General features: G+C 42.0%; 1 pseudogene across 1 annotated transcript; it reads right to left on the reverse strand.

Moving 5' to 3' along the window:
• Nucleotides 1-15,591: 15,591 nt before the first annotated feature.
• Nucleotides 15,592-15,839, reverse strand: LOC307052999 (cytochrome b-c1 complex subunit 8-like; annotated as a pseudogene). Its single transcript has one exon. The product of its transcript is annotated as a cytochrome b-c1 complex subunit 8-like (transcript).
• Nucleotides 15,840-17,639: the final 1,800 nt, after the last annotated feature.

A 17,639-nucleotide genomic window follows, 5' to 3' on the forward strand; every position in this document is an offset into this window, starting at 1 on the left:
AATGGGTGTTGAATTTTGTCGAAAGCTTTCTCTGCATCTATTGAGATGATCATATGGTTTTTCTCCTTCAACTTGTTAATATGGTGTATCACATTGATTGATTTGCGTATATTGAAGAATCCTTGCATTCCTGGAATAAACCCCACTTGATCATGGTGTATGATCCTTTTAATGTGCTGTTGGATTCTGTTTGCTAGTATTTTGTTGAGGATTTTTGCATCTATGTTCATCAGTGATATTGGCCTGTAGTTTTCTTTCTTTGTGACATCCTTGCCTGGTTTTGGTATCAAGGTGATGGTGGCCTCGTAGAATGAGTTTGGGAGTGTTCCTTCCTCTGATATTGTTTGGAAGAGTTTGAGAAGGATGGGTGTTAGCTCTTCTGTAAATGTTTGATAGAATTCGCCTGTGAAGCCATCTGGTCCTGGGCTTTTGTTTGATGGAAGATTTTTAATCACAGTTTCAATTTCAGTGCTTGTGATTGGTCTATTCATATTTTCTATTTCTTCCTGATTCAGTCTTGGTAGGTTGTGCATTTCTAAGAATTTGTCCATTTCTTCCAGGTTGTCCATTTTACTGGCATAGAGTTGCTTATAGTAATCTCTCATGATCTTTTGTATTTCTGCAGTGTCAGTTGTTACTTCTCCTTTTTCATTTCTAATTCTATTGATTTGAGTCTTCTCCCTTCTTTTCTTGATGAGTCTGGCTAATGGTTTGTCAATTTTGTTTATCTTCTCAAAGAACCAGCTTTTAGTTTGGTTGATCTTTGCTATTGTTTCCTTCATTTCTTTTTCATTTATTTCTGATCTGATCTTTATGATTTCTTTCTTTCTGCTAACTTTGGGGGTTTTTTGTTCTTCTTTCTCTAATTGCTTTAGGTGCAGGGTCAGGTTGTTTACTCGAAATGTTTCCTGTTTCTTAAGGTGGGATTGTATTGCTATAAACTTCCCCCTTAGCACTGCTTTTGCTGCGTCCCATAGGTTTTGGGTCGTCGTGTCTCCATTGTCATTTGTTTCTAGGTATTTTTTAATTTCCTCTTTGATGTCTTCAGTGATCACTTCGTTATTGAGTAGTGTATTGTTTAGCCTCCATGTGTTTGTATTTTTTACAGATCTTTTCCTGTAATTGATGTCTAGTCTCATAGCATTGTGGTCGGAAAAGATACTTGATACAATTTCAATTTTCTTAAATTTACCAAGGCTTGATTTGTGCCCCAAGATATGATCTATCCTGGAGAATGTTCCATGGGCACTTGAGAAAAATGTGTATTCTCTTGTTTTTGGATGGAATGTCCTATAAATATCAACTAAGTCCATCTTGTTTAATGTATCATTTAAAGCTTGTGTTTCCTTATTTATCTTCATTTTGGATGATCTGTCCATTGATGAAAGTGGGGTGTTAAAGTCCCCTACTATGATTGTGTTACTGTCGATTTCCCCTTTTATGGCTGTTAGTATTTGCCTTATGTATTGAGGTGCTCCTATGTTGGGTGCATAAATATTTACAATTGTTATATCTTCTTCTTGGATCGATCCCTTTATCGTTATGTAGTGTCCTTCTTTGTCTCTTCTAATAGTCTTTATTTTAAAGTCTATTTTGTCTGATATAAGAATTGCTACTCCAGCTTTCTTTTGATTTCCATTTGCATGGAATATATTTTTCCATCCCCTTACTTTCAATCTGTATGTGTCTCTAGGTCTGAAGTGGGTCTCTTGTAGACAGCATATATATGGGTCTTGTTTTTGTATCCATTCAGCCACTCTGTGTCTTTTGGTGGGTGCATTTAGGCCATTTACATTTAAGGTAATTATTGATATGTATGTTCCTATTCCCATTTCCTTAATTGCTTTGGGTTCGTTATTGTAGGTATATTCCTTCTGTTGTGTTTCTTGCCTAGAGAAGTTCCTTTAGCATTTGTTGTAAAGCTGGTTTGGTGGTGCTGAACTCTCTCAGCTTTTGCTTGTCTGTAAACGTTTTAATTTCTCCATCAAATCTGAATGAGATCCTTGCTGGGTAGAGTAATCTTGGTTGCAGGTTTCTCTCCTTCATCACTTTCATTATGTCCTGCCACTCCCTTCTGGCTTGTAGAGTTTCTGCTGAGAGATCAGCTGTTAACCTGATGGGGATTCCCTTGTGTGTTATTTGTTGTTTTTCCCTTGCTGCTTTTAATATGATTTCTTTGTGTTTAATTTTTGACAGTTTGATTAATATGTGTCTTGGCGTATTTCTCCTTGGATTTATTCTGTATGGGACTCTCTGTGCCTCCTGGACTTGATTAACTATTTCCTTTCCCATATTAGGGAAGTTTTCAACTATAATCTCTTCAAATATTTTCTCAGTCCCTTTTTTTTTCTCTTCTTCTTCTGGAACCCCTATAATTCGAATGTTGGTGCGTTTAATGTTGTCCCAGATGTCTCTGAGACTGTCCTCTGTTCTTTTCATTCTTTTTTCTTTATTTTGCTCTGCATTAGTTATTTCCACTATTTTATCTTCCACCTCACTTATCCGTTCTTCTGCCTCAGTTATTCTGCTATTGATCCCATCTAGAGTATTTTTCATTTCATTTATTGTGTTTTTAATCGATGCTTGATTCATCTTTAGTTCTTCTAGGTCCTTGTTAACTGTTTCTTGCATATTGTCTATTCTATTTCCAAGATTTTGGATCTTGGAAATAGAATCTTGGATCAGCTTTACTATCATTATTCTGAATTCTTTTTCAGGTAGACTGCCTATTACCTCTTCGTTCATTAGGTCTGGTAGGTTTTTATCTTGCTCCTTCACCTGCTGTGTGTTTTTCTGCTTTCTCATTTTGCTTATGTTACTGTGTTTGGGGTCTCCTTTTTGTAGGCTGCAGATTCGTAATTCCCGTGGTTTTTGGTGTCTGTCCCCCGTGGCTAAGGTTGTTTCAGTAGGTTGTGTAGGCTTCCTGGTGGGGGGGACCAATGCCTGTGTTCTGGTGGCCGAGGCTCGATCTTGCCTTTCTGGTGGATAGGTCCACGTCCGGTGGTGTGTTTTGGGGTGCCTGTGGCCTTATTATGTTTTTAGGTAGCCTCTCTGCTAATGGGTGGGGTTGTGTTCCTGCCTTGCTAGTTGCTTGGCATAGGGTGACCAGCACTGTAGCTTGCTGGTCGTTGACTGAAGCTGGGTGCTGGTGTTGAGATGGAGATCCCTGGGAGATTTTCGCTGCTTGATATTATGTGGAGCTGGGAGGTCTCTTGTGGACCCGTGTCCTGAAGTTGGCTCTCCCACTTCAGAGGCACAGCACTGACTCCTGGCTGCAGCACCAAGAGCCTTTCATCTACCCGGCTCAGAATAACAGTGAGAAAAAGTAGAAAGAAAGAATTAGTAGAAGAAAGAAAGAGAGAGGGAAAGAAAGGAAGAAGGGAAGAAAGGAAGGAAGGAAGGAAGATAGAAAGGAGGGAGGGAGGGAGGAAGGATGGATAGAAGGAAGGAAAGAAAGGAGGAAGGGAGGGAGGAATGAAAGCAAAAGGAAGAGTGAATGGAAGAAGGGAGGGAGGGAGGGAGGAAGGAAAGAAAGAAAGAAAGACAGGAGGGAGGGAGGGAGGAAGGAAAGAAAAAGAAAGTGGAAAGAAGAAGGGTGGGAGGGAGGAAGGGAGGAAAGAAAAAGAAATAAGGAAAGGAGGAGCGGAGGGAGGGAGGGAGGAAGGGAAGGTAGGAAAAAAAGAAAGAGCAGGTAAAGTAAAATAGAGTAAAGTATGAAATATAGTAGCGTTATTAAAATTAAAAAGTAATTATTGAAAAAAAACACGGACCGATAGAACCCTGGGACATATGGTGGAAGCAAAGCTATACAGAGAGAATCTTACACAGAAGATTACACATACACATTCACAAAAAGAGAGCAGGGGGAAAAATCAAAAATCTTGCTCTCCAAGTCCACCTCCTCAATTTGGGATAATTCGTTGTAAAAAGAGGAAAAGGGCGAGAAGTCTCAAATCTTGCTAAGTCCACCTCCTTAATTTGGGATAATTCGTTGTAAAAAGAGGAAAAAGGGGGGAAAGTCTTAAATCTTGTCCTCAAAGTCCACTTCCTCAATTTGGGATGATTCGCTGTCCATTCATGCACTCCACAGACGCAGGGCACATCAAATGGACCGTGGAGCTTTAATCCGCTGCCTCCGAGGCTGCACAGAGAGATTTCCCTGTCTCTGATCTCACAACTCCCGGGTCTCAGCCCTGGACCTGGCCCTGCCTCTGCGCGTAGGTCACCGGAGGGCGTCCGTTCTTCGCTCAGACAGGACGGGTTTAAAGGAGCCGCTGATTCGGGGGCTCTGGCTCACTCAGGCAGAGGGGAGGGAGGGGCGCGCAGTGTGGGGTGGGCCTGCGGCGGCAGAGGCCGGTGTGACGTTGCAGCAGCCCGTGGCGCTCCGCGCGCCCTCCCGGGAAAGCCGTCCCCGGGTCCCGGGACCCCGGCAGTGGCGGGGTGCACAGGCCCCCCGGAAGGCGGGGTGGACAGTGACCCGCGCTCGCACACAGGCCCCGCGGCGGCGGCCGGCGGCGGCGGTGGCGGCGGCCGGCGGCAGCGGCGGCGGCGGCAGCAGCTGCCGCCCCAGCGTCCCACACCCGTCTCCGAGGTCCGCGCCCTACCCGCGGCTTGCGCCTTTCTCCGGCGCCTCCCCAAGCAGCCCTCTTAATGCCCTCTCCTCGCGCACCAGGCAACAAAAGGGAAAAAAGTCTCTTGCCTCTCCGGTAGCTCCAGATCCTTTCCCCGGACTCCCTCCGGGCTAGCCGTGGTGCACCAACTCCTTCAGGCTCTCTTCCTGCTGCCAGCCCCAGTCCTCTCCCTCAAAAATATTTATTGTTAATGATATTTTTTTATTGAGGTATAGTTAATGTACAATATTATATAAGTTAAAGGTATACAACATAGTGATTCACAATTTTTAAATCTTATACTCCATTTATAGTTATTATAAATATTGGCTATATTCCTTGGGTTGTATAATATATCTTTGTAGCTTATTTATTTTATACATAATAATTTGTACCTCTTAATCCCCTACCCCTATCCTGCCCCTCCCCACTTCCCTCTCCCCACTGGTAACCACTAGTTTGTTCTCTATATCTGTGAATCTGTTTCTTTTTTGTTATATTCATTAGTTTGTTTTATTTTTTAGATTCCACATATAAGTGATATCGTACAGTATTTGTCTTTCTCTGACTTATTCCACTTAGCATAATATCCTTCAAGTCCATCCATGTTGTTGCAAATGGCAAAATTTCATTCCTTTTTATGGCTGAGTAATATTCTATTGTGTATGTTGAGGGACACTTAGGTTGCCTTCATATCCTGGCAACTGTAAACAATGACACCATGAACATTGGGATGCATATATTTTTTCAAATTAGTGTTTTTGTTTTTTTCAAATATATACCCAGGTGTGGAATTGCTTGATCATATGGAAATTCTATTCTTAGTTTTTTGAGAATCCTCCAAACTGCCTTCCATGGTGGCCATACCAATCTACATTCCCACCAACAGTAAATACAAGTTCTCTTTTCTTCACATCCTCACTAACACCTGATGATTAATGATATCGAAGATCTTTTCATATGTCTGTCAGCCATCCACCTGTTCCCCCTGGAAAAATGTCCATCCAGGTCCTCTGACCATTCCTTAATCAGGCTGTCTTTTTTCCCTTTAATTGTATGAGCTGTCTATTTATATATTTTGGATAGTAACCCCTTCTCAGTCATATCATTTGCAAATATTTTCTCCCATTCATTAGGTTGTCTTTTCATTTTGTCCCTGGTTTCCTTTGCTGTGCAAAAGCTTTTAAGTTTAACTAGGTCCCATTTGTTTATTTTTGCTTTTGTTTCCTTTGCTTTAAGAGATAGATCCAAAATAATATTGCTATGATTTATGACTAACAGTGTTCCACCTATGTTTTCTTCTAGGAATTTTATGGTTTCTGGCCTTACATTTAGATCTTCAATCCATTTTGAATTTATTTTTGTATATGGTGTTAGAGAATGTTTAACATTCTTTTACATGTAGTTGTCCAGTTTTCCCAGCACCACTTATTGAAGAGACTGTCTTTTCTCCATTGTGTATTCTCTCCTTCTTTGTGGTAGATTAATTGACCATAAGTGTGTGGTTTCATTTCTGGGCTCTCTATTCTGTTCCATTGATCTATGTGTCTGTTTTTGAGCCAGTACCATACTGTTTTGATTACTGTAGCTTTGTAATATAGTCTGAAGTCAGGGAGCATCATTCCTCCAGCTCTGTTCATTCTTAAGTTTGTTTTGGCTATTTGAAGTCTTTTGTGTTTCCATACCAATTTTAAAATTATTTGTTCCAGTTCTGTGAAAAATGCCCTTGGTATTTTGACAGGGATTGCATTGAATCTGTAGATTGCCTTAGGTAGTATGGTCATTTTAACAATATTAACTCTTGCAATCCATGAACATGGTATATCTTTCCATCTGTTTGTGTCATCTTCAATTTTTTTCATCAGTGTCTTATAATTTTCCAAGTACAGGTCTTTTACCTCCTTAGGTAGGTTTATTATTAATCAATACTAATTAACATTATTAGTAATAAAATATTGTTCATTTACTATAGACATACCTCATTTTATTGCTCTTCACTTAATTGCACTTCTCAGATACTGCAATTCTTTTTTTGAATTGAAAGTTGTGGCAGCCCTATGTCTAGCATACCTATCCCAGTCATTTTTCCAATAGCATTTGCTCACTTCATGTCTTTGTGTCACATTTTGGTAATTCTCATTATATTTCAAACTTGTTTGTTATTATTATATTTGTTATGGTGATCTGTGATCAGTGATCTTTGATGTTACTATTTTATTGAAGTATGTATTCTCTTTAGACAAAAAGCTATTGCACACTTAATAGACTACAGTATGGTGTAAACATAACTTTTATATGCATTGGGAAACCAAAAAATATATGTGACTTGCTTTATTGCAATATTTGCTTTACCATGGTGGTCTAGAACAGACCCCACAATCTCCGAGGTCTGCCTATATATTAATTTATCATTATTGTCATTATGACTAGTGTTATTTTTACCATTGTGAAAGTCAGATATTGGCTCCAAATTGTCTGTGGAGCAGAATTCCTATAACAGTGACCTGACCTAGCTTAGCTCCCAGGGAGCACCCCAGAAAACTCGGGCTGCAGAAGAAATAACAGAGAAGGCTACCACTTGCTTACTTACAGCCCATGTAGCAGGCAGCCATCACAGCCTCAGCATTATCAATATGGGTTTTGAAATCACCCGAGGCTAATAGCCCAAATTAATAGGCTCGGGGTGGCTCCAGAGCAATTGAGAAAGAAAATCCATAATGTCACTAAAGATGCCAGCAGCTGTTCAGGGAGAGAGGTCTATATTAATTAAGATCCGTGAACACTGTAAAAAATGGTGCATTCAGGAGAAAGAGAGAGAGGTATAATTAACCAAACACAAGAATCCCACAAGGCAATCCAGGTTAGGAAGCAAAGGGAGCCGCCGCTGGAGAGACTGGGCTGGAAGCAGCCCTGCCACACATGGCACCACCTCCAGGGAGTCAGATGTGTTCTCCTACCAGTCCTGCATCCCGTTGCTCACAGCAACCTCTAGGGTAAGCCTGGCCTTTTAGCATCAGCTATAAACTTTAGGGAGGTTCAGGTTTGGGATGTGCATAAAACTCTTTGGTCATTTCTTTCTGCAACAAAATCATTCAGCTCCTGTGGCCTCCTTTCTCGTGGTCCCTCCTGGGTACTTTGCAAGGCAGGGGACTCAGTGTGAAAGGAGATGGGCTGAGGATGTTAGAGCAATGGTTCTTATCCTTCAGCAGCCTCTCAAATGCTTTGTGCATAAGGGGGTTGGTGCCTAAGAACACTTCCCAACTCAGGTGAGAAAAGAACATGTACTTAGGAGAAGCTGTGGTGTCCAGAGCACACAATGATCAATGCATTTACACTGAAGAAGTGTGGTTTGAAACCAGGGGTCTTGGATTTGAGATCCACTTTGTCATTTCCTACTTGAATTAATTTAGGTAAGTCACTCGACCTTGCTGCGTCTCTCATTTGTAAAATGAGATGAATACCACATACTTTGCAGAGATAATGTAAGATTCCTTCAGCTAATGTATATTACACATATTATTCACATTTTAATTATATTTTCTAAGTACATTTAGTGACTTTAAATACTATCACTATTCTAAAGGCAAGACATTTTTATTTCTTGCCAGGACCTCTCTTCTAAACCACAGACTATAAATAACCTTGTCTACTCAACACCTCCTTTTTGATATCTGATAGGCATCTCAAAGTTAACACGTCCAAAACTGAGCTCTCACATTCCATTCCCCATCACTGATGGCTCAGGCCAGAAATCTTGGATGATCTTTTCTTCTCCTACTTTTCACAGCCAGTCCGTCGGCAAATCCTATTGGTTCTGTCTTCAAAATACATCTAGAGCTGACTCCTTTTTATCACCTCCATCACCACCAGTCTGGGCCAAGACACCTTCATTTCTCATGTGGATCATCACCATCACTTCTTAACCGGAAACCCTGTTTCTGCCTGGTAACACCTCCCAGCTTGGTAAAGTCTCTTCCCAGAATAGGAGCCAGGAGGAGGCTGTTAAAATGTTAGATCATGTGACCAGCCTGTTCAAAACCTTCAGGCCGTTTCCCATATGCAAGTAAAGGCAAAGTCCTTGCTTTGCCCTACAAAGCATCAGGTGATTTCCCCGCTTCCCCTGCCATCACTTCTCTGGCGTCATCCTCTTCTCCCATCTGTTCACTCTGCCTCCTTTATCTTCCGTGCATATGATAAGCAAACTTCAGCCCTCAGGGCTTTTGCACTTGCTGAAATAATTCCTGGAATGTTCTTTCCTCGGGTAAGTATGTAGGTTAGCCCTTCACTACTTCCAAATTTCTGCCCAAATATATCAGAGAGATAGGCTTTTCCCGACCCCTTGTTAAAATAGCACCTTGCCTGGCTCTCCTGCATTTCTTTTTTCACTACCTGCTTGCTTTTCTCCATGGCATTTATCACTGTTAGACATATATTTAATTATCATATCACCTCCCAACTAGAATATGAGGTCCATGAAAGAGTTACATTTTCTTCCCCACTGTAATCCTGTTTTGTTCCTCACTGTAATCCCCAACACCCGGAGCAGGCTCTAGTTGATAATCAATATATAAAGCAAAATCAATGAGTGCAGGAATGAATGATTCTTACCAGTTGAGTTGTTTTATCCATGAAGTCTTTTGGGAAGTTACTACAAATCCAGAAGCACTAGGATGTATATATTGTGTGTTTGTTTTATATGTTGGCTTGTTTTATGTTTATTCTTGCTTGTTTACCTAGTCCCATGGAGGGAGGTCAAGATGAGGGCAGAGAAGTACAAGGCTCCTTGTCAGTGTACTGGCGTGGGGAGCCTTAGCACAGCTCTTGAAAGGAAAGTCGTATCACGCTCATCCAGAGTAAGGAGGAAAACCAGCAATTTTTTGGCCAGGGCCGTGCCTGGAGAGGACTGGAGAATCCGCCTGTACCACTCACCAGGGGACTTGCTCTGGACCCAGAGGACTCTCTGAGCAGTGCCACACTCAGATGCCCTCATTCCTCCAAAGGTGACCTGGGAAGAGGGACTCCACCTCATACCCCTGCAAACTGTGCACACAGACTTCATTTCTGCAAGTGAAGCTGTGTTATCTCCAGAAAATTGCCTCTTTAGGACTTGAGCATTTATCTGTCAAGTGAAGGTAACAGTAAATTATAATAAAGTTAGTCTTAGATGGAGATAATGCATGTAAAGGGCCTAGATTTAGGTGAGTCACATAATACATGCCCAATGTGTTTATTATTTATCTGATCATTTCCATTAAAAAGATCCCCCAATTCCTTGACATCTGAATTGGCTCCCAGAATTTCCTTGTGAGACATAATTTAGATTTATGACTCAATCAAATGCCCTTTTTTTGAAATTCTGACCTATAAAAAAGATGATAGAGTTACAATTCTAAATTATCTCACAAGAAAAATTTGAAATATATATATATATATGCAAATATATACACAAAAATATACTCACACATACGCGCACACACACACACACACACACACACACATACACATACATCTCTCTGCCTTCTCAACATCTCCACTAGTTGCCTCAATAGCACCCTAAATAAATATATCCAAAACTACGTCCTGTCTAAAAAGGGAGCTGTACACGGTGATTAAGATCCTGAGCTCTGAGGGCTTAAACAACTTGCCCCGTGTCACATGGCTGGCCACACAGAATTTAATTTCCATATCTGGAAAATGTAACAATAATGTGCGAGACTGGCTACATAATTTGTGTAACTTAGTGCAAAATGAAGTTCAAGGACCATTGTTCAAAGAGCAGGATAAAGCCATTAAAGGTACTAAGATATAAAGCTTTCTTCTGCAGTCTGTCTCTTAATTTGTCATGGCATTTTTTTGTATGTTTTTGTTTTTTGGTTTTGCTATTTCTTGTCATGCTCCCTCAGGGGTGGAAATCCTCATGCAGACTCCACAGGTGGCCTAGGGTCCCACCCTGTGAGGGCAGGTGGCAGCAGGTCAGTCAGCTGCCAGACCAAGGCAACATGTCCCAGTCAATCTCCTGTCTGTGGGCCTGCTGACCCAGCCCCGGGCCAGTGGTGACCTCCAAGAGTTTTCATTCTCTGTGCTAGGATGCGCTTGGTGCCTGGACTGGGGTAGGTGAAGGGCTCATCCCTGAAAAGTCACCCGCGAAACACCCCGTGGTGCTGCCAGCTCTGGACAGCGTGCAGGGATGGCCAACACGTGTCTGAGCTCCATCCTATACTCTTGTGGAGGGGAGGGCCCTGCTGGGGGCACAGGATGATGGTGGAAAGCAGGCCTTCTCAGGCCGACATGAATCCATCATTCCCCGGGGAAAAGAGTGGCTGTGGTCACGGGGCAGGGATGGAGGGGGGAGGTCTGGTAGGACCCAGGGTGCCAGGGGACTGGGAGCGGGCAGCTGAGAACCCATCTGAGAGAGGCAGAGAGGGCAAAGGAGGCAGGACTAAGCCCCGGGCCGTCTCCATTTTTCCAGCCACATCTCCAATCATGCAATGATCAAATTATTAGGAATTTCAAAACAGACACCACAGATCCTTAAAACCCCAGTGCAGGGCTCTTCCAGGTGCCAGGCACTTGCTGACTGAGCTGGTCCTTTGCAACATGCCCACAAAACCAGCCCTGAATCCCAGCTACATAGTGAGGCAAAGGGAGTTCGCATACATCAAGCGCAATGCCTGCCAAATAGAGCGTTCTCAGTACAAACCAGTCACTGAAGTTATCTTCCGATAGCCCCTGTTCCTGCTCTTCTACCTGTGACCTGTTCTCATAAGAGGGTATCTTTTAAAAATGCAAATCCAGTTGTGTTGTTCCTTCATTTGAAATGCTGAAGTTGCTTCTCTTTGCTCTGATAAGAAAGTTCAAATTCTTCATGTGGTCTCTGAATCCCTGGCACAATCTTCCTAAGACACCCCCGAGCCCCTTACCTCAGGCCCTTTCCTCCCCCCTCACTGTTCTCTAAGCATGCTACTCTTCATTCTGAGGATGAGGCTTTTTCTCACTTAGGATCTTGGCCACAAGGGAAGGGAGGGGTTCCAGGCAGAGGGAACAGCCTGTGTGAAGCCTTACTCATTTTTAGGTTTGAAAATAGCACTTCCTCAGGGAGGTTTGCTTTGAGCTTTCTGACTAGCTAAAACCACCCCCACCCCATGATGTGCTCTCATAATACCCTGTATTTTTTTTATAGAACTTCTAACACTTCTAAGCAGAATAAACTATCAAAAGATTATTTATTGAATGTGTCTCTTTCTAATTGAACTGTGAGCATCCTGCAGGCAAGTTCCATAATTCTCTTGTTCACTGCTACATTCCAGTGCCTAGTTGAGGACCAGACATGTGGTAGATTCTCTGTAAATATTTGTTGAAGTACTTAACATCTAGTGCTTAACTAAGATGGCCTGAGGTTATTATTTGGTAAAGAATGCTCTTTATATAGGTGAATCCTGGTTAGGTTTTAGAAGGAGGATAATCTTAGGTTTCTTTTGATTCTTGCTTCCTCTCCTGGACCTTCTGGATATCACCTCTTTTGGTCTAAAAACCTTGTCTTCAGCTATTTCCCAGTACCCTTTCCCGCCGTTCCACCGTATTATCTTTCCTCAGCAAAAGATATGTGTGTGTTTCTTGTCCATAGTCATTGATTCTCAACTTCCTCCCCCTGTCATTTGTCCAGTCCCTGACCCCTCCTTATTTATTCAGTTGTTAGTGTCTTTACATCAACATTTTCTATAATTTTCCTGTAAGCTGTCTCATATTATTTCAAGGTAGGAAGGGTACTGTGATGCAGCTTGCAGAAGAATCTCTGCAGAAGGAAATGGTCTCATAAATAAATATACTGTTTTTTAAATAACCTTGTCGTATAAGCAATGATGAATTAACTTGTGAGTTTCAGCTGTCTATATTACACAGTTTGATAATCACAGAACAGGTGCAGAAAGCAGGGCCCAGGGTACATAGCCACTGAGTTTCAGGAGTATTTTGAGATGGTGCAGAATATATTTGTCATTGTCTACATCCTAATAAGACTGTGCTTCCTTTTCAACTCTCATTTTATCACTGCCTATAATAAAGGGGTGGATTAATTTCATCCATAAACACAGATATGATAGTTTTATCCTGTGGCTATGAATGGTGCTTTAGAGTCAAAATGATAAACCAGTGTAGTAATTTACCATAATTACAGCCATGAAATATTACTTAGAATTAGTCATGGCAGTAATACATGGTTCAGGAAGTTCTAGTGAAATCTGGGAAGTGAGAGAGAACAAAAGGGAGGAAACAAGATATGAGGACAGGTAAAGTTTGTAGCCACTAATCCAGACAGTTGGGGAAAATAAATGCAAGCTGAGGACTCCGGGAAAGATCTGTCCTGGGAGGAGATGCCCTTGTTTTCTCTGGAAAGCCCGCCAAGTTTAGGAGACTTGCCACAGTTTAATTAAAGTCTGCAGCTGGTGTGAAAGCAATGGAGAAAAGAAATTAGGGCAGTGCAAAAACTAATGAAAGTCTCATTTTAAACTTTTCTATTATGAAAGAAATGTGACTTGTCAGCTGTGGCCCCATTCACCGTGACAAAGCCCTCAGGGAAGGAACGTTCTGGACAACAAAGAGAAAAGACCTGTAGTCAGGTCTCTTTGGACTTGATTGCCACTGCCTTTTTCAGTAAGAACTCATCAAAATCCTTGTTTGTTTTTTTAAAAAACAAATTGGTAAAAGAGAGCAGTACAGATTGAACAGCTTTTAACGACAGGAAAGTCCATTGGAACTTTGAAATGAAGAACTGACCTTTGCAATCAGAGTTGGATTCACATTCAGACTTTATCAACTGTATTAGTCAGAGTCTTCAGAGAAACAGTACCAATAGGATACATCCTATTATGGGGGCTTATGAGTCCAAAACCCATATGGTAAGTCAGCAGGCTGGAAATTCAAGTAAGAGGTGACCTAGTCTTGAGTCCAAATTCCACAGGGCAGGCCAGGCAAGCTGGAAACTCAAGCAGGTTTTTTCTTTTCCCCTTAAATTGCTTTATTTTTAAAAATTTTTATTTCATATTGGAGTATAGTTGATTTACAATGTTGTGTTAGTTTCAGGTGTACAACAAAGTGATTCAGCTATACATATACATCTATCCATTCTTTTTCAAATTCTTTTCCCATTTTGCTGATTACAGAATATTGAGCAGAGTTCCCTGTGCTATATAGTAGGTCCTTATTGGTTATCTATTTTAAATATAATAGTGTGTATATGTCAATCCCAAACTTATAGTTACCAAAGGGGAAAGGTCGGGGAGAGAGAGAAATTGGGAGTTTGGGATTGACATCAAGCAGAGTTTCTATGTTACTGTCTTGTGGCTGAAACCCTTCTCCTTTAGGAAACCTCTGTCTTTGCCTTAGCCTTCAACTGATTGGATAAGGCCCAGCCACATTACGGAGAGTAAAGTGCTTCATTGAAAACCTACTGATGTGGATGGTAATACCTCCACAGCAACATCTAAAAATTAACTCCACAGCAACAGCTAGACTGACGTTATACCAAACAAGTGGGCACCATGACCTAGCCAAGTTGACACATGAAATTAACTATCAAACCAACTAATATTAAGAATAATATGTTGGGCTTCCCTGGTGGTGCAGTGGTTGAGAGTCCGCCTGCTGATGCAGGGGACACGGGTTCGTGCCCCGGTCCGGGAAGATCCCACATGCCGCGGAGCGGCTGGGCCCGTGAGCCATGGCCGCTGAGCCTGCGCGTCCGGAGCCCGTGCTCTGCAACGGGAGAGGCCACAACAGTGAGAGGCCCGCATACTGCAAAAAAAAAAAAAAAAAAAAAAGAATAACATGTTAATTAATGTTTCTGTAACGCTTCCTTTTGGTCAGGCACGATGAACTCATTTAATTCTCACAACAACCCTATGATCTGGGTAATATTATTATTCTCATCTTATGGATGAGATAACTAAGATAAAGGGAAAGTTAAGTAACTTCCCAGGTTCACAGATGATAAGAGGCAGAGCTGGGATTTGAACTCACGTAACCTAACTCCAGAATTTGGGTTCTTAGGCACCACAAAATGATGAATTTTGGCAATTGAATGAACTTCCCCGACCTTTGTTCCTTTATGGGAAAACACATATAATAGCAGATAATGTGTGGTTTGAGGGGAAGATTAAATTAGAAATGCATATAAAGATCTAACCATAATACCTAATAGATAGTAGGTTCTCAATAAGATTTAGCTCTCTTCCCCTGACCTTAAAATTGATTGCTTTTATATTGTGTCTTAAGTTTAGAAATCCCTTCATTCTAGAAAGCCTCACTAAAACATTGAGGTCTTAATTTTTGTAATTATTTGCTTACCATTAATTTCTCTGGGTAATCCCCAAGATTCATTTGGGCTAGAACCTGTGTTATCCCATGTGGATCTTCAGCACAAAACTCGACCCTTGGCATAAGGTAAGGTCTTCAATTCATGCACTAAATCAGTAAACAGATTTAGATATTAATGCCTTTTATTGTCAGCTGATAGACAAGAAACTGAGGCACAAAGTGGTTAAATGACTTGCTCAAGGTATGCGCAATTTATAGACTGGTATATCCAGGTCTCCAGAATTTCATTGTTTTTGTTTATTTGTTTGTTTCCTTCCAAAAGGCAGTGTTGGATGTAAGCAGAGGCATAGGCAATCTTAAGGTTCATCACCTCCTGGCCCATTTGGAGTGTGAGAAACTTTAAATAACCTCCATGCCTGCTTTGGGTCGCGATCAGTATATGAGAGTTGTTGACTCCAAGAGCCCTCATTTGGAGTGGACTTCTCCTGATCAGGCAGATGAATAGCTTTAGAACTCAGTAATTAAGGGGTCAATGATTCATGCAAAGCGTTCCACATTTTTTTTTTGCGGCCTCTAATAAGTTTATTGTGTCTTCGAGACACTACGATGTAGACTCCTCTCCCAGAGAAGAGTCTTTCAGAGACAAGGGACCATTATCCAGATGAGTTGTTCATTTGTCATTTTCATAGGCAGCTGGATTCTTCCTCCTGGATTTCTCAAACTCCTGTGTTCCCCATGTGTAGACAAAATAAAACACTACAAATAGCGGCACAACGCGAAGGCTGCACGCCTGAGTGCGTTGCAGCGTGTTGAGCATGCCCTTGCTGAAGTAGTGCGGGAAGGTGCGCTGCTCCAAGGGCGACAAGCTGTAGGTGATCACAGGCCGCACCCGCATCGATGCCCAAACTCGCGGCCCATGGTCGCTGTGGCACCGTGGTCACCTCTCCCTCTGCAGCGCAGAATCCACTGGCCTCCCATTCCACATTTAGACACAGATAACATGCACTTCAAAAAAGAGAGAAAAAGCCCTCACCTTTGACCAACTTTTATTCCTCTTGCCCTCTCACTTTCCTGGGAACTGATGAGAAGTACCTCTGTAATTTAAGCCTAATGACAAAGTGCAAAGTCATTACCTACTTTTATTGAATTGTCTTCTGCTTTCTGGACTAATTGAAGGAATGACGCACTGCTACAGAAATCCATGTGCTCATCCCCATTCAGCCCAGCTTTCTCCTGCCTGGGATTCGCTGTCTTTGCTGTAGGAGACTGATCTTGGACTTGAAACACAACCACGGGACCAGTTCTGCCTTGGCCATTTATACTCCGAGTGGCCTCAAGTAAATGACTGAAGCTCTCTCTGCCTGGATTTCCTGACATAGAAAATGTGGGTGATAATTTCTACCCTAATGTCTTCATGGATAAGTGAGATTTCAATTAGGTAATTTATTTAAGAGTCCTTTCAATAAAATTATAAAACATATAAATAAAAAAACAAAGTGTATAAACATAAGCTATTATTATTGTCACCAAGGGTTTTTTGAAAGGAAAATGCATCCTACTTGGTATTGTTTCCTTTACACTATAACTTCAAAGTCCAGATTTTAAGTAGGGGTAAATAGATGACCAGCTCACATTCGTCCAGGCGTTACCACCTTCTCCTCATTCTGAATTTCCTCAGAATGCCAACGTTCCAGTCACCCTGTGTTTCCTGATCTCCTATAGATTCTTGGTTCCTAGTATTTATACTTTCTTTTCAACACCTCAAATCAAAACTTTATTGTTTTCCAAGAGGTCTTCCTGTTTCCAGTCTCTCCTAGACTGATCTTCATAATGGCTTTCCACTGCCTGGAGAAAATTCCAAATCCCTTAGAACTCTGCAATTTGGAACTGTCAAGACATCACTGCTTTATGTTTCCAGGTTCCATAAGGAACCCCTCTGCCCCGCCCCCATCCACACATGTGCTCGTTTTACTATTCCTTTGGAACTTCAGTGAGGCTTATTAGAGTCCTTCACAAAATCCTTCCTTCCTTAGCCTACAAACCATTCAGGACACTGGGGTCTTACACATTTTATGAAAACTCTAGGATTATCATTTCCTTCCCTCGCCTGAAAACTTCTGTCCTTAGACCAATATCCCTGAGAGGATTGTTAAGGTCTTTTATCACGTTCTTAGCTTATGCACTTCACCCCACACTTCTTCCCCAAACAAATCATTTCTTATCAAACTTCAACACCCCCTTGTTTTCGGATACTGCTCCCTGATCCATCTCTTTTCCTGGTTCAATTTCTCTTCCTGCCCTTTCTCGGCTTATCAAACTCTCAGCAGTCTTTATAAAAACAGCTCATGGGGGCTTCCCTGGTGGCACAGTGGTTGGGAGTCCGCCTGCCGATGCAGGGGACACGGGTTCATGCCCCGGTCTGGGAGGATCCCACATGCCGTGGAGCGGCTGGGTCCGTGAGCCATGGCTGCTGGGCCTGAGCGTCTGGAGCCTGTGCTCCGCAGCGGGAGAGGCCACAGCAGTGAGAGGCCCACGTACAGCAAAAAACAAAAACAAAAACAAACAAACAAGAGAAAACAGCTCATGTAAAAATCTCCTCACAAAGCTTGCTCAGTTGCTGCATGTTTTCCTTCACTGACCTCCAAGAATACAGAGGAGGTAGGATGCTGTAGGAGAGGCAATAAGGTATTGTCGAAATAGAATTGCATTTGGGGTCAC

This window comes from Hyperoodon ampullatus (genome assembly GCF_949752795.1).
Source record: "Hyperoodon ampullatus genome assembly, chromosome: 1".
NCBI classification, from domain to species: domain Eukaryota; kingdom Metazoa; phylum Chordata; class Mammalia; order Artiodactyla; family Ziphiidae; genus Hyperoodon; species Hyperoodon ampullatus.